This window comes from Ailuropoda melanoleuca, chromosome 5 (genome assembly GCF_002007445.2).
Source record: "Ailuropoda melanoleuca isolate Jingjing chromosome 5, ASM200744v2, whole genome shotgun sequence".
NCBI classification, from domain to species: domain Eukaryota; kingdom Metazoa; phylum Chordata; class Mammalia; order Carnivora; family Ursidae; genus Ailuropoda; species Ailuropoda melanoleuca.
In genome coordinates, this window is record NC_048222.1 from 37,724,491 (window position 1) to 37,747,486 (window position 22,996).

The window sequence follows — 22,996 nt, forward strand, 5'->3', positions numbered from 1 at the left end:
ATGAAGGCCAGACAAGCACTGAGCTTCCAAGTCACACCGCCGGTAGTGAGACCCGAGCCTGCGTTACTGCTGCTGCTGCTGGGAGACCTGCGCATGGCTGCCTGTGCCGGATGCGCTCGCTCATGAAGCCACCAGTTAGCAGCATCTCTTAGTCATGAGCACGGGAGAGCCAAGCGATGATTCAGCCACTTCCGGGTGGACAAAAGCAGCTACCACTTGGAGCTCATCGGGAGAAGAGCATGACAGGGGCTCGCGGTGCGGACTTCCAGAGGTCCCTTTAGTCCTTGTCAGCTCAGGATTCTCTGAGGCAGCATTTGAGGCTCATAGCATGTCTGTGCTCACATCCAGTGGTCCCATGGGAGGGGCTCTGCCAGGCTTCCCTGTCCACACCTGCTGGGGGGCTGGTACCAGCCTCTCCTCCTCTTCTCTGACCCCCACCCTGACCTGTCTGCCCCTAGAACCCATAGATAGGCAGCCCCTGTGCTTTTAAGCCAGGCTGGACCCAGCAGGTTAACATGCTTTATTTAATTCAGCAAAAATGTATCATAGGCTAGACTTGGTATACCAGTTAGCCTGAGGTTCTCCCCTCAAGGAGCTCACAGTCTGGGCTGGGTATGAGACAAATAACCAGGCCATCACCGTGGGGCATGTGTAGGATGAATGAGGGTGCACTGAACCCAGCCTGAGGAAGCAGAGAACACCTCCCGGGGAAGAGAATTTAAATTAAGTCTGAAGGAGGAACAGCTGGAATTAGGATCCTTGGGGCCCTTGTGGGCAACAGGAGGGTCAGAACACCCCATGCGCCCCCTTCCGCATGCAGCCAGACCTCCAGCATAGCTGATGGCTGGGACGCCAACCTGGGGACTTCCACAGCATGGTTACTGCGGATGGATTTGCATCAGAAGTGTCCCATTAAAGCTGGGCAATCCGGAGCCCCTTCCCTGTCCTATAGGGCTGGAGTCTGGAGGGTTGAAGGAGTCCAGGAATCTGCGTTTTAAAGCAGTGGATTGTCCACAGAGCCCACTGTGATAACACTGTGTTAGGAGGGGGACCTGTTCCCTTGGACCCAGTCCATGCCTGATACAATGGAAGCCTCAATAAATTAGAAGCAAAAGCAAGGTGTGAAATAAAATAAATAAGATAAGATAAAATAAAAAATAAAATAAAATAAAAACTATAATATAATCCAAATAAATAGAAAATGTATACTTTGTCTTCTTTCACTGTGAGTTTAAAACCCCTTTGGGGAGATGAACCACTCACCTAGAAAAGACTCCTGCCCCGGCAGAGCCTGAGAGGCCACAAAGGCTCTGCCCCCATGGGGCACCATTAAACTTGGACAGCCCCGATCAGATCAGCAGGGCTGAGGGAAGTCCTGGGAGGGGAGGCCTGGGACAGATGTGAGACGAGGCGACAGGACAAGTAATCTCTCCACCCTGCATCAAATCCAGTTCAGCCACATTTATTGAGTGCCTCCTGCGTGCTGAGCCCCGGACTCCCCGCTGAGGATAGGCGAGAAATGGCCAATGCCACCCCTAGAGGAAGTAACTGTCCAGAAAGGCAGGCATAGGTTGTAAGAAACGTCTTGGTGTGTCACAGTGAGAGAAGGTGATCGCCAGATCACAGCATGACGATGATGATGTGGCATCAGAGCTCAGTCCCATCACAGCCCAGCTGTGTTCCTACCATTGCTTGGTGTCAGGTCCTTACCTGTAAAATGGGATCATTTTGGAACATAACACGGAGTGTCTAAATAGGTATGAGGGTGATGTATGCCATGAATTTGGCCCCATGTTGGGCCTGGGAATGACTCAGCAACGTTACTTCTGTTGATTATAATGTGCGGAAGAGAAAGTGAGAACCTCGTCAAGGTAGGGATCAGGGGCAGTGACTGGTAGATGAGTTTCGGAGGGGGAAAATGAGTTCATCAGACAGGTGGGGAAGGAGGGGCTTTGGAGGCAGTGGGAACACTATGTTATGAAGGCTGCCTGAAGCATACGTTAATACACTGTCTTCAGAAATGTGGTCAGAGAACCTTAACCGTGGGTGGGGCAGTGGCTCGAGGTGAGCGGGACGGGGAGGGGAACGGGAGATGAAGCTGTGGCCTTACGGGGAGGGGGAGCTTAATGCAAATACGATGGAGCTAACAAGGATGGCTACAAGCTGTAATCACGCGGTCACCTCTGTCGCTGCTGCACCTGCAGCAGACATTGCTAATCAATCACAGAACTCTTCCCTGCTCCGCCAGGATGTGACTTCCCCATCATCATTGAATTCTCCGGGGAGCCACTACCAGCTGATTGGTGTCGACCTGTAAGTTGCAGGCTGTTTGCCATCCCCGAGAGAGGACTAGATACTGGTCCAGCCAGAACCCGCTTGCACATCCCTGCCCCCAGCTGGGAGTCTCACGGAGCCTTTCCTGGCTTTGCCACCCTGTGGTTTGGGCTGCAGTGGACTGGCAGGCTGTAGCCTTCCCTTCTCTTAGCCTGGCCTTTTCTGGTTCCGTGTCCTAACCGCGGGTCTGGGAAGCAGCTGGGGCAGCCTGCATTCGAGGTTTGGCTGGCCTTGGCCTGTTCCACCCTCTCCTCCCCAAAGTGAGGGCAGAAGCACCACCCAGCTCTGGCCAGCACTGGACTGCATGGGTGGGCAGCTCTCTCTGCTGGATCCGGCTGGCTCTCCACCTGCGTGAAGAAGCTGCGGCCCAGGGCCACCACATCGGGCTCCGGAACAACTTGCAAAGCTTGCCTGAGACGCTTCCAGTGAGGGCAGAACGTCATGGTGCATGCATGAGTGAGGGATGCGGGCAGGGTGGGGCTCAGTCCAAGATGGGCCAGTATAGCCCAGGAATAGCCCAGACAACGCCACATAGTACAGGCATGCTCCGTTTATGAAACCCTGCATTTGGAGAGGCAGGAGCGAGGAGCACAGGCTTGGTGTCCAGACGGCCTGGAAGCACAGCCTGGTTCTGCTGCTTACCAGCTCTACTAGCTATCTTCTCTGTGCCTCGGTTTTCTATCTGTAAAGTGGGGATAATAATGGTAATTCTTCATGGGTTTGTTGCAAGGATTGACTGATTGACCCTAAGGAAAGTGTTGGCACTTAGCAACATGGTATAAAGACTATCTTGGACATATTATATATTTATAACACATATGTTATTATCCATTAGAAGGAAGGAAGGACAGAATGGGTACACAAAGGGCTTGTGAATGAGATGGAATGGAGCCAAACAGGACTTTGCAGGACTGAGAAGCTACCTAAAGGGGTCACGGCTGTAGTGACTCCAGCTTGGTAGAAGTCAGTGCCTCCCTCCCAGCTCTCAGGGGGGCTGGGACCCCCCTGCCAGTCCTGCCCTACCACACTCCCCCCAGGACAAACCTTGCTTCTCTTCCACTGAAACCGACCCCCCTGCACTCCAAAGGCACAGAACCCCTGTGAATCCCCTCCAGGCTACTCCCTCCAGCCTGGTGAGATGGAAAATTAATCTCCCCTTAATCCTATCCTTAATGTACAGGATTCCACTCCCCGGTGAGATGATGAAATTAATCTGCCACTAATTTTCTGTTCACCAACCTGGGTTTCAGCATTTTCAACCCTGCCTTTCTTTAGTCACGGGCAACAAAGACCTAATCTCTTCTCCCGCCTTGTTTACCCTGTGTCTTGAAAAAAAAATGAATCACACTGCGTTTGCTCTCCTGGTTCAGAGAGGAGGGCAGACTGAGGTTTCCTGTCTCCCCTAGAGGGCATGAGTTCCAGGCCTGACATCCCAGCCTCTCCCCAGCTTTTTGGGTGTGAGAGGATTAGGGGCCCCATTATCTGTTAGCTCACTCAGAGGCTGCGTGTCAGTCCCACACAGGATGACTAACAGCGTCACTCAGGGAGAGGGAGGCTCTGAAGCTCGAACACCAAGTTCTGGTGTGAAGTTAGGACCCGGTCCCTTCTCTGCAGGATGCATGTGGTTGGGTCGGGGGAGCAGGACGGGGGGCCCTGCCTGCCTGTCTAGGCTCTGTTCTCTGGGCCGAAGGCTCCAGCCATGCAGCCACTGCTCTTTCCTGCGCTTGGTGTGTTCTGATCCGCTCTCTCTGCTTAGCCTCTGCTCCCCCTTCTTGGGTAAGGCCTTGAGCTCTCTGCGCCTCCGAGAAAGAGGAGTAATGATGGTGCCCACCACATGGGGGGGACGTGTACGTGACATTCGCAAGTGCCCAATAAATGGCAGCTAGTTTTATTGGCAGCTGCCTCAAACGCCCTCACCTCTTTCTTGGACACCTTTCCAAGACCCCCAGCAGAAAATGGTCCTCTCCTCTAGGTTCCCTTGGTGATTTGTTTCCACCTCTGTTCTCTTGGGGGCCCTACCCTGTGCCTGCCTGCTGACCCCCACTCTGCTGCTTGCCCTAGATCCAGGGGCTGTAGTTGCTCTCTGTTCGGTTTCAACTGGAGACTCAAAAGAATGGTAGCGATGACCTCATTGGGGTTGTTAGGGCATTAAATGAAATAATGCTCATTAAGGGCTCAACACAGGCATGGCCTGGGGCGAGCCGTGAATAAATGTCATGATGTGTTGTTATTATTAGCATTGTTCTTGATCATACGCTGTGAAGTCCGTCCTTCCCTGGCAAAACCTTATGAAAGGCAAAGATGGGCCTTGGTTTTTCTCAAGACCCTCGGTGACTACCCACAGGGCCTGACTCCAAGGAGCGGCCGGTGAGGCCAGCCAGGTGGAGGAAGGTGCTGGGTGCCTGCTGTCCTGAGCACAGGCCCATCACCCAACCCAGCGCTTGTGCCCTCTGGGGGCTGCCTCCTGGGCCCTCTCTGAGTGGGCAGGTATCCCCGGCCCCGCCCACATCAGGGTCACAGATTTCACCATGATGATGCTGATAACCACATCCCATTCATCTCCACCCTCTCCAGTGTCACTGTCCTATCAGCCCCAAGCTGCTGTCCTGGAGTGTCAGAGCTGGGGCAGCCCTGGGAAACCACCTGGTCCCCACACTTCTGCATGAGGAACCCGAGGACCAGAGTGGCTGTCCACCTGGCCAAGGCCACGCAGCAAGTCAGAGGCAGCGCTGGGGTCGGATCCAGTCTCTTGACTCCCACTGGAGGGAGGACCCAACCGTGTGCTGTGTCATCACCTCACCAGAGCCACAGTATCGTGCTGTGGAGGAAGAAGGCATTTATTGTGTGCTGGGCCCTGTGAAGGCTTTGTGTGTACTGGCTCAGTTCCTCTTCCTGCCCCAGCTGGAAGGGCTAATCTTATGCTCCCCATTTTACAGGCCGACACACATCGGCTAAGAAAGGTGGAGTCACCGGAGTAAGTCACAGTAGGGTGATGACAACGCTGGGCTTCTCACTCACACCTGACTCCAAAGCCAGTGCTCTTTCTGTCCTGCCTGCAGGGTACCGAGGAGAGACGGGCGCAGCCGGGGCCCAGCCCTGGGAGAACGGGTGAGGGGCCACCAGCCTGGCACCTCGGTTCCTCCCTCTGCGGTAGGCAGACACGGAGGAGGTGAGGACAGTCAAGTTACAGTGGCCGAGGATTTGTGAACAGCCAGGGCGGGGTTTTGCTGGGGGAGGGGAGGCGTTGGTTTCCAAGGCCGTGGTACCCCAGCCGGTGGCCCCTTCCCCTGGACAGGTAGATTCCTGCCCCCGCCTCTGGGCGGGAGGTGGGTTTGCAGCGGGCTGGGGGTGGACCGGGGCTGGTGGAGCAGCAGAGACCGGGGCTGTGGAGCCGCCAGGAGCCTCGGGCTGGTGGTGCCAGGAACGGGCAGGAAGTGGTTTGTGGGGAGCGGAGACGAGGCCGAGCCTGTGCGATGTGGCTCTCCCTGAGGTTTCTGCTCTGGAAACCTGACTCATGTGGACGAGGACCAGGCTCCCCCTTCCCCAGGGGCCAGTTAGTGCAATTACAGGCCTTGGGAAGAGAGGATGTGCTCCCGGGTGGGGGGGGGGAGCAGGCCTCAGAAACCCGAGGCGTCCCCACGGGTAAGTGGTTGCACCACAGGCCGGTGGGTGGAGGGCGTGTGGGAGGACGTGCCCACGCAGGCCAGCTCCAGGCCCAGCAGCAGGAGGAAACCGCGCTGGCTGCCCCGCCTGCCGGGAGGGCTCCCCTGGACTCTGCAGGCCTTGGTCTGGGCCCGGCTCGGTTCTGACTCACCACGTGAACTTGGGCAACAAGGCCTCTTCTGTCTCTGGGCCTCACTTTCTTTCTTTATCTCTAAGATGAGGTTTCCAGGGCTCTAAGAATTCGATGACTCTTCCCTGCCCCCACCCAATCAAAGGAGCATACAAACCACAAGGGAACAAAATAACAACACGGAAAACCACAGCTAGCAGGTAGTAACTGCTGGAGAGTAACTGCTGGGGGGCTGTGCTCTGGGCCCTTTGCATGACTTCTATAATCCTTCCAACAGCCCTGATGTGCCCACTTCACAGATCGGGAAACACGCCGAAATAGCCAGGGGGGATCTGCGGGTGGGGCACCATGGCCCACGTCCTGTAGAGAAGGGGAAATCTGGATGGGAACCGAGGGTGCTGCCAGGCCCCATCTGCCCCTCTCCCCCTCCCCACACCGAATCCCAGGGTGACGGAACTGAAGAAGGGGGCCTCATCAACCAGAAAGAAGCTTCGGGAAGTGGGAAGTCCGTGTGGGCCCTACTGCCGGGTTTACGATCCTCTGTATGTTCTGCGCTCAGCTTTACGTGAAGAAAGTGTTGACGGGCACAGAACAATTTCACAGATCCTCGAAGGAGTTCAATGTCCCGTCTAGTGAATGGTGGAACTGAGGCCCAGAGAAGGGAAGTGAATTGCCCTGCGGAAGACAGCAGAGCTGGGACGAGAACTCATGTCCCAGGTCTCTCGGTGCTGTGCTCGGTGCCTTCGGGAGCCGTGGCCTGACATTGCCAGCCCTGAGCAAGGACTGAAGCTCCTTGGCTGTCAGACAGAAATTCCAAGCAAGACCTTTTGGATTTTGTGAAGCAGGGCTTGCCTAGTAAAATCGGGTGAAGCCCGGCTTGGGTTTTTCCCTGAGCTTTCCTGAGATCTGATTGACATGTAACATTGTGTAAGTTTAAGATGTAGAAAGTGATGATTTGATACATGTATACATTGTGAAATGTTTCCCAGAATAAGGTTAGCTGACACATCCTTCACCTCCCATAATTAGCATGCTGTTATTGCGGCTGTTATGGCGAGAACAGTAAAGAGCAAGTCTCCTAGGACCTTCAAGTACACGGTAGGGTATTGTCACCCAGAGTCGCCATGCTGCTCACTCCATCCCCACATCTTTTTCACCTTATAACTGAAAGTTTGTACCCTTTCCCCAGCTCTCCCCGCTTCCCCCAGCTCCAGCCCCTGGTAACCATCCATCTGCCCTCTGTTTCTAGGATTTCGATGTTTTCAGATTCCACATGTAAGTGAGATCATGTGGAATTATCTTTCTTTGTCTGACTCATTTCACTTAGCATAATGCCCTCCAGGTCCATCCTCGTTGTTTGCAAATGGCAGGATCTCCTTCTTCTTCTTCTTTTTTTTTTTTTTAAGATTTTATTTATTTATGTGACAGAGAGACAGCCAGCGAGAGAGGGAACACAGCAGGGGAGAGGGAGAGGAAGAAGCAGGCTCCCAGCAGAGGAGCCCGATGTGGGACTTGATCCCGGAATGCCAGGATCACGCCCTGAGCCGAAGGCAGACACTTAATGACTGCGCTACCCAGGCGCCCCTCTTTTTTTATGGCTGAATCCATTCATCCGTTGATGGACACCGGCTCGCCATTTTTCTCTTGGAGAACGTGGAGCAAGTCCAGCCAGAAGCGGCAGACCTCGGGACGAGAAAATGCCAGCAGAAGATTTAGCAAGAGTGTCTGCATAGAGTGCGTGCTCAAAGCTGCTAACCAGGGCTGAAACGGCTGTTTGCCTACTCAGTCACCTTCCCACTATCTGACTCATGGAGAAGATGCCGAGAGCGAAGACTTGGCTCACTCAGGAGGGCAGGCCAGCATTTCCATCCGGGGGTGGGAACCAGGGTGGGCGTTCTTCCCTTTCGTTTGATCTCGCACAACTTGGCCAGACTATCGTGGGGCACAAAGAGTTTGCAGGTGCAAATGCCCCCGATTCCAGACCAGTGGTCCTGGGACCTAGCTTTCACGTGTCCCCAGCTCCTCTGCTTGGGGCTCAGTTTCCTCCTCTGGGAAAGGGAGAGGTTAGACCAGAGGCTCTGATCACCTGGGCCACTTTCAAACAATCCTGAGGCCCAAGCCTCACCCCCGGTCCACTGAACTTCTCTGGGTGCCACTGGAGCATCTGTGTTTTTGGTTTTGATGCCAAGGGAAGGGTGGGAGCCACTCATGGGGTCCCTGGTGGTTGGAACACAGGACAGCTGCACGGGATGCCACAGTCTGCTGTGAGCAGGGCTTTGCATCTCCTCTTAGCGTGTGTGTGGCCGAGGGACAGTGCTGACCTGGCCATCTCTCTCAGCCGGAAGCTGTCTCCCTCCATGGCTCGACGTTCCTCTCTTGCCATGTAACAGCTAACACACAGGTGTTGGGCCACTGGACGATTACAGCGAGGAGGCTACTCCGGGATTGGTCTCCAGGGCCAAGACCCCCAAAACTTCATTTTTCTCCCTACAGGGAAGTTGAGGTCACAAGTGATTAGAGCACAGCCCCCAGGGGACTCCCAGCTTGGAGGCAAACTCTTCCCGCAGAAGTCAGGCCATCTAAAGCCTTGGGACTCCTGTGCCCAGGACGGGGATCCTGGTGAGCAGCTTGGGTGGGGGGGTGCAGCGGGAGCGCCCTGAGGGAGGGCCAGCATCCAAAGTCAGACTCCCAGGATCCAGTTTGGGTTCTGCTGTCTCTGGGCCTCAGTGATTGCATCTGTAAAATGGGCCATAAGTCCACAGCCAATGCAGAGCTAGGGAGCTGCTGTGGGCATTCTGAGAAAAGAGGCCTTCTGAGAGAGGGTCAGTCAGCACCAGGATTTAAAGCTTCGGGGAGATAGACAGGAGGGGAATAAAAGCTGGGCGGGGGCAAGGGTCCGGTGAGGCAGAGTAGGGAAGGCTGAGCTCAGGGAGGCTTCATACAAGAGAACAAGACGTCACCACGAAGACTTACCCATGGGGTTCAAATGTATACAGGTGAATATTTTCACCGGTGGATCCCTTAAAAAATAAGAATTTTACAAGGAGCTCCGTCTATAAGCCAAGGATAAATGGCACTTGCGTGGCTGAAGTGAGGGACAGGTCCCTGGAGTTGCCTTACCCTCACAGTGACCTAATCTGGGAATAAGTTTGGAAACCACTGACCCTAGCTAGGGTGGGAAGACCAGCTTTCCCCATCTTCTTCTGTGATTCAGCTCCGGGGACGTCAGTATAAAATGCAGCAGGAGAAGGTGGGGAGGTTGTCAGACAGCAGGAAGCCCTTCTCGGCAGTTGGGGTGGGGGGGGGGAGGGACTCGTTGTGTCTCAAGGACCTGGAGTGCTGGTAGCTTTGTTCTACCTGAGGCCTGAGGGGTGAACAACAGCTTCTGGGAGGACCCGGAGGCATCCTGCTTTGGGTGGGTAGGGGGGTGGTGGCAGGAGGCCTTTCCTGCTCTGGTTCTCAGGTCCCTGGGGCAGGGGGAGGGAGGCTTCTCTCTGGAAAGCAGAACACTGGCCGCCAGGGTGGGTTCCCCAGAGGGGATGGGGCTTGAGGTGGGAGCAAAGACAACTGCAAAGTGGCTTCCCTCCCTCTTCCCTCACTTGCTCTGGCTGCTGCAGATGCTCAGGGACAGCCAGGTCAGTGGACAGTGGGGTGAGGAGAACCCACAGAGGGAGGAGGAGAGGAACCGGAAGGCAGAGGTGGGGGGTGGAAGCCCAGGTGTGAGTGCGAGAGGGGGCCGGACCCAGAGGAACTGACGTGAGAAGAAACAAGACTCAGAAGGAGCAGAGGTGGCGGGTGAAGTCCTGGCCGGAGCCACATGCAGAGACGTCCAGAATATGCACTACTACCCACCCACGTGCAACCCGCGTGCAAACCACCGTGCTCTGCCTCGTGCAGCCCTTCTGGCCCTTGGCCCTCCCTAACCAGCAGCTTCCCCCTTCTGCGTAGTCCGCAAATGCTTGTCAGAATAATCCCCGAGAAAAGAAACAAGTTAGCACATGGCTCCCCCGCTCCAAGCCTGCAGTGGCTCCCCTCTCCCTGCCTGGGTCTCCTGCTTCGTGCCAGCCAGGGGCTCAGGCTCTTCCTGGGGGGGGTCCCCTAAACCAGCTGCCATCCTCTCCCACCCTGGAATGGTAGCTAGTCTAGGATTGCCAGATAAAATAGAGGACACTCAATTGAATTTGAATTTCAGATAAACAACGAATGCTTTTTTAGGGTGAGTATGTCCCAAATAGTGCATTCATTGTTTATCTGAAATTCAAATCTAAATGAGCATCCTGTATTTTTATTTGCTAAATCTGGCAGCCCCTAGTCTCATCCATCCGCACTAGACCTGATGTTGTCAGATCTGCTGTTCTGTGCTTGTGGGCTATTGGGAGATGGTAGGAAGCTATCTTGCAGGTAAATTATCTTAATGTACATTGATTTAAGGACACTATTTTAAATAAATGCCTTTATTTTAATATACTTATTTTCTTTGAAATAAATCCACTGTTTAAGTGGGGTGTCCTAGAGGCTATGTTTCCCCATTGCTTTCTTGCCTTAAGTGACCCAGGGAGGTGGAGATTTTAGGAAAATCGGGAAGGATAGCCTTTTTAAGTCAGAGAATCTGGGTTCAAGCATAGGGTCTGTCATTGATTCCCTGACTGACTGGACTTGGGGATTTCTTCCACTGCTCTGGTCTCAGTTTATTTATCTGTAGAAAGGGGCTCAATCTCTATCTGCCTGCCAGGTGACCTGGGATTTCTGATTCATGAGCACACCCAAGAGCTAGCCATGTGAGGGGTTTTGTGACGAAGACCCTGTTGTCCAGGGTTCCAGAGCCGCCTGGACCGGAGGGCTGAGAGGTGCGGCCCCATCCATAAGCTCCGCTGGTCAGAGCTTGGCCCCGTCCATGGTACCACCATGGGTGTCAAATCTCTTGACCTCTTCTGCCCTCTTGGCTGGCCATGCAGTTCAAGGTTATGGTCACCAGGGGTCAGGCTTGCATGTTGATGGCCAAGTTCTGCCTTTCGGGGAGCTCCAGGGGGCTTCTAGTCTGAGGGTGGCGAGGGACGGTGAGGATGGGGTGCGGCACGGGCTTTCTGTGACTCCTGGAGCTGCAAGTCTGTGACCTGCAGATCTGGAAGGTGAACTATCCTCCCTTGTATTTACATTTGGGTTGGTGCCCCCCGGAGGGCCCTCTCACCAGGAGACCCTGTGAAGGAGGTTAGGTTAGGGGGCTGGGAGTCTGGAGAGCGTTCTGGGCAGGGAATTTGGAGAGAGCTCGAGTCCCTGTTGCAAGTCTGCCTCTTATTTGTGTCCTGGGGAATTATCTGGCCTCCGGAGCCTTGGGCTCGCCTTCAGTAGAGCGAGGTTATAACACCTCTCGTGCAGGGACGCGTCAGGATCTAGAGAGGGGAGGTGAGGCTACTGGGCAAGGGCTGGTGTCTCCAGGCCTGCACAGTGCTGTCTAGAGTGGCTTATGTTGAAGCTGGAGATGTAATAGAAATACAGGGAGAGACCCCAGCACAACGGCTGTCGGGAGGCACCCCTGGATCTTTGCCAAGTTCTGGAAGCAGGCACCGAGCTCAGAGGAGGGAGGGGTTGCTGTAACCACCAGAGGGCAGTTCACAGGCTTGCTCCTCCATTGTCAGGGGGACAAACCCAGGGCTCACCGGGCAGGTGGCTGAGTTGGGCTTCGTGGCCTCTGGAAATGGGTGGTAGATCAGGAACCCAGGGCAAGGGTGCCCGATGAGGCCGGTCACGGCACACGGGCTGTTGGGCCTGTGGGATTTCGCTTCTGTTCCCTATACCCCCTGTGCACCTGCTCTGGCTGTGGGAGCTTGTGCTCTCGAGGTGGACAGAGATGCTTCCGGTGCAGGGTGAGGGACGGCAAGGTGGCTCCGATCTCGGGCCAGTTACCAGAGCCACACCCAGAGAAGGCTCTCCTGCTCATGGTTGCCCAGCCTCCTCCGAGAAGCTCCCACACACACCTCTAGATTGCACACAGCACAACATGGATGACCTGGAGGTCCCTGGAGGAGGGGACCCTGGTGTCTTCGGACTGGGCCACCACTGCCTGGTAATAGTCTTGCCCTCCTCCCCACCCCAGCCCTGCTGCATCACAGTGGGGGACAGCCAGGCACTGAGGCTGTTCTCTGCCTCCACCACACCCCCCACCCCCAGGGCCGTGGTACGGCTGGTGGCCCTGGGAAGCCTGAGTGCTCTCCCTTGTGCCCTTTCTCAGGGTGGGGCCCGATGGCCCCGATGGCTTGCCCTCTCACCCTATTGGGTTGCTGTGGTTTGCTCATCAGCAGAAATGACTCCTCACCCACAATTGCATCAGTCTTTCCACAGATGGAGTGAATCACATTGCAAGATGTGGTTACAGCCTGCGCCCTGTGCTCCGCTTAGGGGCCAGCTGGGCCAAGCCAGGCTGGGGGTTGGGGCTGACCGTGCTCTGACTTGGACTCGCGAGAGGGAAGCAGAGGCCAGGAGGGGAGTGCCAGCGGGGCAGGGGTGGGACGAGGTGAGAAAGGTCATGGAACTGGTCCACACAGGCAGGGCAGGGGGCTGAAACAAATGTCCAGTGACTGTGGCCGTGACCACACCGGGGAACCATATGGCTTCCTCAGCCCCAGCCTGACCACGACGCCAAGAGGAAGAGAAATGAGGGGAGCAAGCTGGTGTACCCTCTGACAGCCCAGTGCAGGGGGGAACCGGGGAGATGAGTCGGTTTTGCTTCTTCCTCTTTCTCTATTTTGAACTCTCCTGGCTTGCTTCCCCCTTCAGCTGACTGAGGGCTTCCAACCTCAGGAACAATTTCTTTCTTCTCTCTGCTTCACAGGCCCAGCCCATTGCTGCCCTCAGGTAGTTGGGTTTTCATTATTCTTCCCAGAGGCAGAAAGAGGCGACCTTTTTCCCTCCCAAGGCAGCAAGAGTTATTTTGCCCATTTTTCAGGTGGAGAGGGTGAGATCCAAAGGGAACCTGGCGAGCACCTCGCCTCCCTCCTCTCTTTCCAAACCCCGTGGCACGGCTTGGCTCGTTGCGTCAGAATGCCAGCATCGCTTGGCATCTGCCAGCTGGAGGAGGGCAGCCGTGGGTGCAGGGTCTTCTCCACAGGGAGAAGAATAAATGCGACAGCTCTAAGGTGGCCCAGCAAGGGCTCTGGCATAGGATTGGGGTTTCAACCGCCCCAACGTGGAGGCGAGAAGCGGGCAATGAAGTTTGGAGGTGTCACTGGAACACAGCAGCCCTAGATCTGGGACCAACACAGACAAGATCAGGCCTGGAGTGTCCCTAGATGCATGTGGACTTGCCTGGGTGACAAATGAACTCGTGCAAGCCAGGGGGGGAGGGGACCGTTTGTTACTGCAGCATGATCCCGCCTATCCTGACTCTACCAATGCCAAGCTGAGGAGATGGGCCTTGACCCTAAAGTCCTGAGAAGTGAATAAAGTCTTAGTGCGGCAGTGCCTACATCCCACACTGAGGTTAAATGGTGAGCTGCTCCCCTCTGGCTTGTAATTCATGGGTGCAGCAATATGCTTTTTCCCCCCACCATCAAGGGCCTAGAACAGTGCCTGGTACAAGATCAGGGCTCATGAAGAATTTGTTCTCTCCCCTTCTGTCTCCAGTTACCCTCCTTTCCAGTGTATTCTTCCAGTGAACACCACTTACTCCCTCCTTTGTGCCTTCATTTTGTTCTAAATCCCCGGCACTGTGCTTTGCACATGTCTCACTTTTTTGCTCGCTTTAAGAGAGAGGCACTTAACCCATTTTACAGATGAGGCTTGCGAGCCCTAGAATCTCTCCCTTTTCCCCCCTTTGCACCCTTCCTTCATTTTTTTCATCTGCATTGAGGACCCACTGGGGGCCGGCAGGCAGGGCTGATGAGAAAGGTGGGAGGAGTCTCAACATGAACAGGCACAGCTCAGCCCTCAAGGAACCTCGGTCTGGGGGGGATCGCTGTCGTGTCAGTGCAAAGATGCTAGCCACCGTGGGGCTTCACCAGAACTATGCACAGGGACACAACATGAGTAAGGAAGACTGCAGGGAGGTGAGGCAGAAAGAACAGGCAAGGCCTGAATTGTGACACTGAAAGACATTTAGCAGGCTAAAGACAGCAAGAACATTTTATCTTGAAAGCCACCTGTGATGAATTGGTGGTGGCTGCTTGCAGCGCTGTGTTAAGAAGGATTCTGAGGCTGCGTCTGGTCTATTAGGAAAGAATGCTGGGAACAGTTGGTGATGTCTTCTCTAGGCCTGGGGCCTGGGAGTGATGGCCAGCATGTCACACATCTTCCAGCTTCACTTAGGAGCTGCGGGAACAATGGGAAGACGCGGAGGAGAACGCTGTGGGCTAGAGGTCACATTCGACAAATGCGATCACCATACCGTCCTAGAGCAAATGCATGGAAGAGGTGTGATTTGAACTCAGGTCTGTCTGACAATAGAGCCTGCATGCTTATAATTTCCCTTCCTTCTGACAGAACAATCCGCTTCTTGGCCAGTGCAAGCATATTTCAGCGTGGATGCTCCCAGTTAGTTTTATCAATGATCTTTCTTCTCACTGTCTCTTGTTTTCATCTCTATCTCTTATCACCTCCTCCTCCCTCGTGCACATCCTCAGCATCTTCTGCCTAGACCATCGCCCCCGTGACCTGCGCCAGCAGGGACTCCCCGCCGGAGGGCTGTGGCTTGCTGGGTGTTGGGAACCTTCTCAGCTGAGAGGTCAAAACGCAATCATTGAGTAAAGCTTATTAATTAATTAATTAATTAAAGGGTTTTTTTGGGGGGGGCTGTGCAACTAATAGGGGGATGTCTGCAGACACAACCTTGAGCTGAATGTGGGACACTGTAGCAGAACATCAGGGTAACACCAATGGAAGATGGCGAGGAGACTCTGCTCATTATGATGACTTGGGACGCGGGCTGAGAGAACAGTCACCATCTTGAACCTCGCCAGTCCCACACCAGAAGGAAAATGAGCCCTGGAGGGTCTCGCACTTGTCCCTGCTGCAAGTGACTCCCAACAGTTCTACTCACAGCTCGTAAGCTAGAACTAGTCACATGGCCTCACCAACTAGCGGAAGTCTAATGGGAAGTTGGGAGCTAGCAGGATGTGGGGGGCAGCGCTCCTGAGTAGCTCAATATACCTGGTAGAGAGCCTGGTAGGAAGTAGCTGGTCAGCAAATTTTTGATGAACCAGTTTCCAGCCCATCACTGTTCCCAGAGTAACTCTTGTGAAGGCACTGATGGCCTTCATATTGTTCCATGAGGTGGACACTTTTCAATCCTTGGCTCTCTTGACCTTGCGTGGAACACCTCACTTTCATTCTTAATACGTGTCTCTTGGCTTCAGGACGCAATGCTTATCTGATGTTCTTCCTACTTCTTGGATCATTGCTTCCATCCTCCTTTGCAACTTTCCCCTCCTCCACCTGGCCTTCCATTTTGGAGTGTCCCAGGGCATGGACCTCTTTGCTCCTCATTAAACTTTGTTCTCAGTTGATCTCATCCTCCCCCCGGGGCTTGAATATCTCCTCAGTTTTCATTGGACTCACCTTTCTTTTGAGCTCCCTGGTCATGTGTCCCATTGTCTACTTGGCATCTTCTCAAGAATATTCATTGTCATCTTGAAACTTAATATGTTGAAAACCAAAGTCATGGCCTTCCTCCCTCCAGCCCTGGTCCCTAAAGCTGGTCCCACTTCCAGGGCTCCCCATCTCACTGAATAGCCATGCCATCCCCCTACTTGCACAACCCAGAGCCATCCTTGGCCATTCCTCCTCTCTCCCATACCCTTTCATTTTAAATCCCTCATCGAGCCCTGCCAATGTTACTTCTTCGGTATCTCTCCACTCCATCCAGCCTCTCTCCTTCTCCATCACTAGTCCACATGGCACCCATGTCCTACATGGCCGGCGTCATTTCCGTCTGTGGCCTCCATGCCCATCTAACCCCACCCAGATGTCCTTCATGCTGTAACCAGAGGTATTCTTTCAAAGTGCAAATTTGATTGCATATTCCCTCTCTCCATGAAACACTTTAATAGCCTGCCATTGCTCTTAGAAAAAGATAAAATTCTTGTGCAAGACTGGTCTCTGGCTTGCTTCTCATCTTATCTCACTCCTGTTACAGTGCCTAGCACATAGTAGGCCCGTGGTAAGTATTTTCTTGATCGAACCAACATGCGGTGTAAGAGGAACTGGCTATCAGCTCTGTGACATTAGTTAGATCGTTTCTACTATGGAGAAGCCGCAGAGGTATCCTGGTATGGCTTTTCTGGATACCGAAGTGCGTTTAGGATCCCTCGGCAAGACCAGGAGGCACTGATATGGGGCCACTGTTGAATTCTGAGCAGCCGCTGCCAGGGCCTGGGGGCAGATGGGTGATCCTTTGATGTAGCCTCTGTCCGGGATTGGAAGCCGGGCAGGCTGAGCTGATAACTGGGTTCCTCCTGTCTACACTGTTCTGCCCACTCACTGCACCTGGCACGGAGGAGTGTGTTGACATGGAGGTGATCTGTGTGATTCTGACTGCCTGGGGATGGGGCACAGCAGAAGCAGGGAGGAAGGCTGCTGGCTGGGCCAGACAGATAGGCTACCTTCATGGTCACCCTCCTTCATCCTGTGGGCTCCCCAGGCTGGAGTGGGGGGCCCCACAGGGTGGGCTGGAAGGCAGTCTCTATTTCTGGGGCCAGGGGTGAGTCAGCCGTCTCCCTGTGGTCTGAGGCTGTCATCTGAACCGCGACAGTCATTTCTTTCTTTGTGGCTTTGAGGTCTGGGGGCAGAGGGTGTGGGCTCCAGAGACCCCTCCGGCTGCCATGGCGAGTTTGGTCTATTGGGTCCCCGGGGATTCAGGAGAGACTCAGGCGAGTCCCTGGGGGAGCCTGGCCCTCTCCCCACTGGCAGGGAGTGTGAGGGTTCCAGGTGGGCTGAGGGTGAACTTCTAAAATCCCAAGGAAACTGCTGCCCCCGTGTTCCCCAGCTCACAGGTTAGGAAACCAGAGCGTGGAGAATTCAAGGGACGGAGCCAAGTTCCCACAGCTGTGAAGTAACCCCACCAGACTGGGTGCTGGGCCTGCCTGGCCCCTAAAGCTGCCCTCCTTCCCCTGTCCCACGCCTCTCCCTCTGGAGATGGGGCTCTTCCTCTTCTCTGAGGGGCCAAGGGGAAGAGGAAGTGAGGAGTGGAGGGGAAGCTGGGTCCTGGCAGGAAAGGGATTCACCCCGATGGTTCAAATGAGGGGACCGAGGGCAGAGCTTCTCAATGAAGGGTGAGGGGTGCGCAGGATGGAGAGAGGCATGAGGGGTGCTGAGGCACCCCAAGACTAGCAAGGATGGAAGCTGTGACCATCCCTGGTCTGGTGGCAAAGACACGGGGCCCAGACCCGGGTGTGGGGCAGTGAGTCTGTGTGCACAGTGTCTCCTTTCGTCCAGGTCTGTCCCAAATGGAGGGAACAGTCAGCTGGCCTGCCTTCTCCCCCAAGCATGCAGCCCTTGCCCCCAGGGCCTCCTCAGGCTCTTCTTATGTCTGTTTCTTGACAGGTGCTTTCCCGAGGCCGGGGTAAAAATCCTGCATCATCCTGGGAGAGCGTCAGGGCTGGGACTGGGCCTCCCTCATTGGCTGTCCCAGGGAAGCCTGGCTTCTTAGCTCCCTTCTCAATCTCTCTCTCTCTCTCACTCTGCCTCCCTCCCTCCCTCCATGTCCACTCCCTACCTGCTGCTGACAGCTGGTAGGCCCCCCTGGTGTCTCTCTGGCTGCTTTCTGCTCGCCCTCCAGGGTCCTCCTCCCACCTGACTGGGGCTGTCTGCAGGGCCAGAGAGGACAAGGGACTGACCGGGCAGGCCTGGAAGCCATCTTGAGCACAGCCGGCTCATGACAGTCACTCCCCAGAACTCAGGGAGGGCGTCCTGCCTCGGCCAGCAGAGCCAGGAAGTGAAACCACCTGCTACTTGGGGAAAGGGACTGGTGGGCCCGGCCAGGCTGGGCTGGGCTGGGCTGAGGAGCCGGGAGGAGGGAGAGGCCCCTTGGCCCTGAGGAGAGCCTGGCCTCCTCTGTCCTGGAGGCCATGAACCACCTCTCAGGAACCCCGGCTGCTCCTCGGTGAGGGCATTAAATATTTATGAATTAGCGGAGTTCACAGCGTTTTCTGAGCAATAAGTTTTCATGATGTGTGTTTGGTGAGCGAGGCAGCTGCCCCGCCAGGACCGGCTGACACATTAATCCCGCTTGTCAGCCCCCTCCCCCCCATCCTCTTATAAATAACTTTGCCAGATAATCAGATAATGGGGGGGCGGGGAGAGAGAGCCCTACTCTGAGTGGTGGTGAGGTGTGCGGTTAGAGGGACTGAGGAGGGGTGGGCAGGGCAGTCATGGGGCTGGGGGTGGGGGGGCTCTGGTCCGTCTGCAGCTACCAGGAAAGATGTCAACCACCCTGCCAAGAAGCTCCGGAGTCACTGAGTCCCAGCCCCAAATCACCTTCTCAAGCCGATGCTTTCAGTGGCACTAAGGGGGGCGCACCCATCCTCTGCTCTCTGTGGGACCTCGGGGGTTTGCCCTCCGGCCACCAGACCCCGGCCCCCACCCTGGCTGGTAGGAGTGTGGGCAGAGAGGCTCGTTGCTGTGTGCCAGGCCTCTGCAGGGCTGGTGTGCTGTGGCCCTGGGGGTGTCACCGCGGGCTGGCTGAGGGGGACAGAGTCCTGTGTGGCTCCTCCTTCCTCCTCCCCGCGGATCGGGGAAGCCACAGAGGGAACAGGCCTGGCTTGGTCTGCTGATTTCCACTTAGCAGAAGGTGAGTGACCTGGGCCCTGAGCTTCCACTTCCTCGTCTATGGAGCGGACGCTGGAAATCGTGCCACGATTCCCATGGCTCTGAGGTAACGTTCAGTCGAAGGCCCTGGGCTCCCTGGACACTGCCCTTCCCTCCCCACGAGTTCCCTGAGGGCTTCGTTGGCACAAGAGCAGACATTACAGAGTGGGAACCACGGTGCCTGGGCTTTGGAAACTGCTGCCCCTTCGCCTATACCAGGGCCCGGATCTGAGTCTCGCTGTGCCCCGTGAGGGGGTGGGAACAGCTGAGAGAGGGCCAGATGGGGTGGGAGAGGGCGCTTGGCCCCAGCCCTCGTGCCCAGGCCAGCCGGAGGCCTTCTAGGCGAGGACAGAAGGGCCGCTCCACTGGGGGGGAGAGAAGGGAAAGAAGCCCCACCCCTACGCAACTCCCATCTCGGTGGACTTTGCCCGGGACTCCTCCAGGCTCCGAGGTGGCTGAGGGTGAGGTGGGGGTGGGGTGGGGGATGGGATCAGACACTAGGTCTCCACTTGACAACAGATCACCGGGATAGGTGAGGCAGGAGACTGCCAGGGGGAAGGCAGGGAAGCCGCGACCTGAGCACCTGCTTCCACATCGATGGAACCTGGTTCAGTAGATTTCAGAGCCGAGGCGGAGCACGCAAGAGACCACTCGAAGAGTGACTCACCGTGATGTGAAGATGGGGAGGAGAAGGGGGAAGGGGTGCTGCTTTTGCAGTCACCCCGACCTGGCCTCCCCTCGAGCCTGGCTCTTCCCAGGCCCGCCCAAGGGTAGAGAGGGGACGGCACACCACCCTGGGAGCCACAAGAACTGGGGCCCTTTCTCTGCTGCCGACGCGGCAGGCTGTTCTGACTGTTTGAGAGTTACTTCCATGTCTATAAAATTCGTCCATCACGAGATTGCCTTAAGTAGCGGGTATGTCCTTAGGAACGTCTCTGCGGCCAGGTGCCGTGGTTGGAGAGACACGGCCTCAGGGGTCTGTGCCGTTAGCTTGACCCTCAACTAGGAGCCACCACTGTCTCCAGTGTCCCAACGACCTCCCACGCCCATGCCTGGCCCTCTAGTCTATCCTTCAGAAAACAACCAAAGGACCCTTTAAAAAACCCAGAGCTGATTATGCTGCTGATTAAAACCCATCAAAGACTGCCCCTTGCTGTTAGGATAATGCCCCCCCCAACTATTTCCTTGGCCTTCAAGGCCCAGGCAAATTCTGCACCCTCATGACCCCTCCCTCTGTGTGTTCCAGCTCCCAGACCTTCCGGCAGCTCCCCATCCTTCTGGTCTTGGGGTCTTTGTGTCTGCTATTCCCTCTGCCAGCCATGCTTTGCCCACTTAATTCCTACCCCTCCTTCAGGCCTCTCCGGCCAGCTGGGCCCTCTGCGGCATTCTGTGACCACCCTGTACGTCTCCTTGAGGAAGCTACCCCAATCGCAGTGAACCAGCCATGTCTCTGATGGACCTTGACCCTCTGCCTCCCCGGCCTGACCATCAGCCTGGAGGGTGGGGGGCGGGGGTGGGTAAGGACCGCATCAGAGTTGATCACCTGGTAGGCCCACCGACCTCACTCGGTGCGCTCAAACCGTTCGACATTATGGGATGGTGAGTCTGGCCAATCTGGGTTCGAGCCCCTCTCTGCCACTTGCTACACATGGGCTTGACTCTGAATTACAGACTGCGAAGCCTTTATTTCCTCATCTATAAACCAAGGCTATAGCTGTTTTTCTGATAAGGCCACGGAGAGGATGAAGCAGGCCACACCTCTGTGGCTTCCGGCCACAGTCCCCGGTCAACTTGCTCTGGGTCACCTCCTCCTCCTCGGGGCCTAGCTGGGAGCAGGGCACTTGGGGTACCTGGTGCCGGCCCGGCTGGTGGAAATGCGAACCTGCCGAGGGGCGATGTTGCCAGGGCGGGGCGGGGAGGGGTGCGGGGGGGCTCCCTCTTCACCCCCCACCCCGTCTCCTCTGGCTGCCCCTGGGAGCAGAGCGGCTGGAGGGGGAGGTGTGCCGTTTTGCTTTCAGGGTTTTCAAACCAGAAGACAAAAAGAGGAAAAATGAAACCACCTGGAAAGCGGCAGGGGCCCACTTTGGTGGCAGCCTCGGCCTGACGTGTTTTGCTTGCTGGGCCCAGTCGGCCTCGACTATTTATTTTTTTTTTAAGTCACTGCCTCATGAGTCAGTCGGCTGGCTTGGTGGTAAAACGCAAGCCACTATCAAGGAAATAGCTGATGAACGACATGCCGTGGACGCCGTGCCAGCGCACCACTCCTGACTTCTGGAAATCTCTTGTGTTCTTGGCCTGCCCGAGCCAACTGGAGCCGGGGTCCCACGCGCCGCTCTCCAGCACCAAGTGCCAAGTGCATCTAAGATCCGGCGACAATTGCCTCCCGGTCGCTGTTCCCCGCCAGTACATGTTTGCCGTAATTATACTGTGTCTAAAGGAGAAGCACAGAAGACTTGTTGATTTTGGCCGGGGTCCGGCCCGCGGGGCGGAGGCTGACCTGGGGCCCCGGCAGAGGGCGGGAGGGCCGGCCGGCCGCCCCGGTGAGGACGTGACCGGCTGGAGCAAGCCTTGAACCCGGGCCATCGCCGCCAGAGCAGCCGCCTCTCCTGCCAGCTGACTCGAGCCGCTCTCTTTGGAGAATAACCCAAGGAGAACAAAACGAGGAACTGCAGTGCCTATAAAAAGCAGCTCGCTCCTTCCTCCCGCCAAGTCCCCACACGATAATCATCTCTGAAGTGGGCTGCCCCTCCCTCCCAAGTCACTGAACGTGCTCATTGTCTCTCTCTCTGTCTCGTGTCTCTGTGAGGAAGCGTCTTGGCTTCGGACGGGCCCCTCCGTGGTGGCCAGGGAGCGGTGGCCATCAGGGCCCCACTTCCTGCTTCCTCCAGACGGGTGGCGCTGGCCGGTCAAGAGGTCGGCCAGAATGTGCTGGAAGGGGGACCCTGGCCCGTGGGTCGGGTGCTGCTGCCATGTCTTTTGTGACATGGACCAAAAACTCCTTATCCTTGGGGAGCTTCAGTTTCTTCATCTGTTGTTGGAGGGAGTGGGCTAAGCCGTGATTTCTGTACTTATCCCTTTTTAGTTTTTTTAAAATTTGGGGCAACACGTCTTTCCAAGGAAATTTTACATGGAACCTCAGTACAGAAAGCAGAACTGCTGGGTGGAGGGGTGTGTGTATGGGGGGTCACATCCCACAGGCCCATCCACTCAGCATTCCCAACCCCCACCCCTCCCAGACATCCCTGGGACCCGCGGGGGAACCCTTGGGTACCGTGGAACACAATTTGAAAACCCTGGGGTTTGCTCTGAAAGGCCGCCTTCCAGCCTTTGGGTTAGGAGAAGAATCTATCTACTGGCTGAGGTAAAATCCCAGGAGTTGCCTTTGACTGTCTCCAGCGAGCCTGACTCTGTCCTGGGACAGGGGATAAATTCAGCAAGAACACGACAGCCCATAGTAACAACAACAACAACAAAAACGATTGAGCTCCCACTGAAGTTTCTTGAGCAACTGGCAGGCCGCCACAAATGTACTTAGGCGGAAAATCACCAGAAAAAAATGATATAATCTGACAGATTTTTCACAGGCTTAAATATTCATGAATTAAAGGAATTGGCAGAATTTTCTACATTATTAGCTTTCATCATGGCTGCAGGAGCAGTTGGTATACTGGCTGGTCTTCAAGATCCATTAATCTCGTCCATCATAAGAGCAGCCATTTTAAAATTAGCTCTTTTTCCTGAGCGACGGTGTACAGGGGAGATGGGGAAAGGGAAACGCTATCCCAGTGTAAAGCTCCATCCCCTCCTCACTGCAAAACCAGCAGGGGAAGCCAAACAGAATCTCAGCGGGAAGGGGTCAGGGACAGGACCCGTGCAGGGGGCCTTCGGGTTGTTCACACAGGGCAGCAAGTGTGCTGCCTGCTGAGCCCCGAACGCTGGGAGGTTAAGACAACTTTCCTGGAGGCCGAGACCGAGAGACCCAAACAGGGGCTTCGGAGTGAAGAAAACCTAATAGCACAGTCTTTCTGCCAGATGGCACCTGGGGTGCAGGACTGCACGATAGCCAAGTAATAA

The 22,996-nt window shown here is 55.6% G+C and overlaps 1 long non-coding RNA gene across 1 annotated transcript; it reads left to right on the plus strand.

Moving 5' to 3' along the window:
- The first annotated feature begins 5,242 nt into the window (after positions 1-5,242).
- On the plus strand, positions 5,243-7,466 carry LOC117802219. Its single transcript, XR_004625282.1, has 3 exons — positions 5,243-5,308; positions 5,394-5,503; positions 6,214-7,466. It is a non-coding gene; the product is annotated as an uncharacterized LOC117802219 (long non-coding RNA).
- Positions 7,467-22,996: the final 15,530 nt, after the last annotated feature.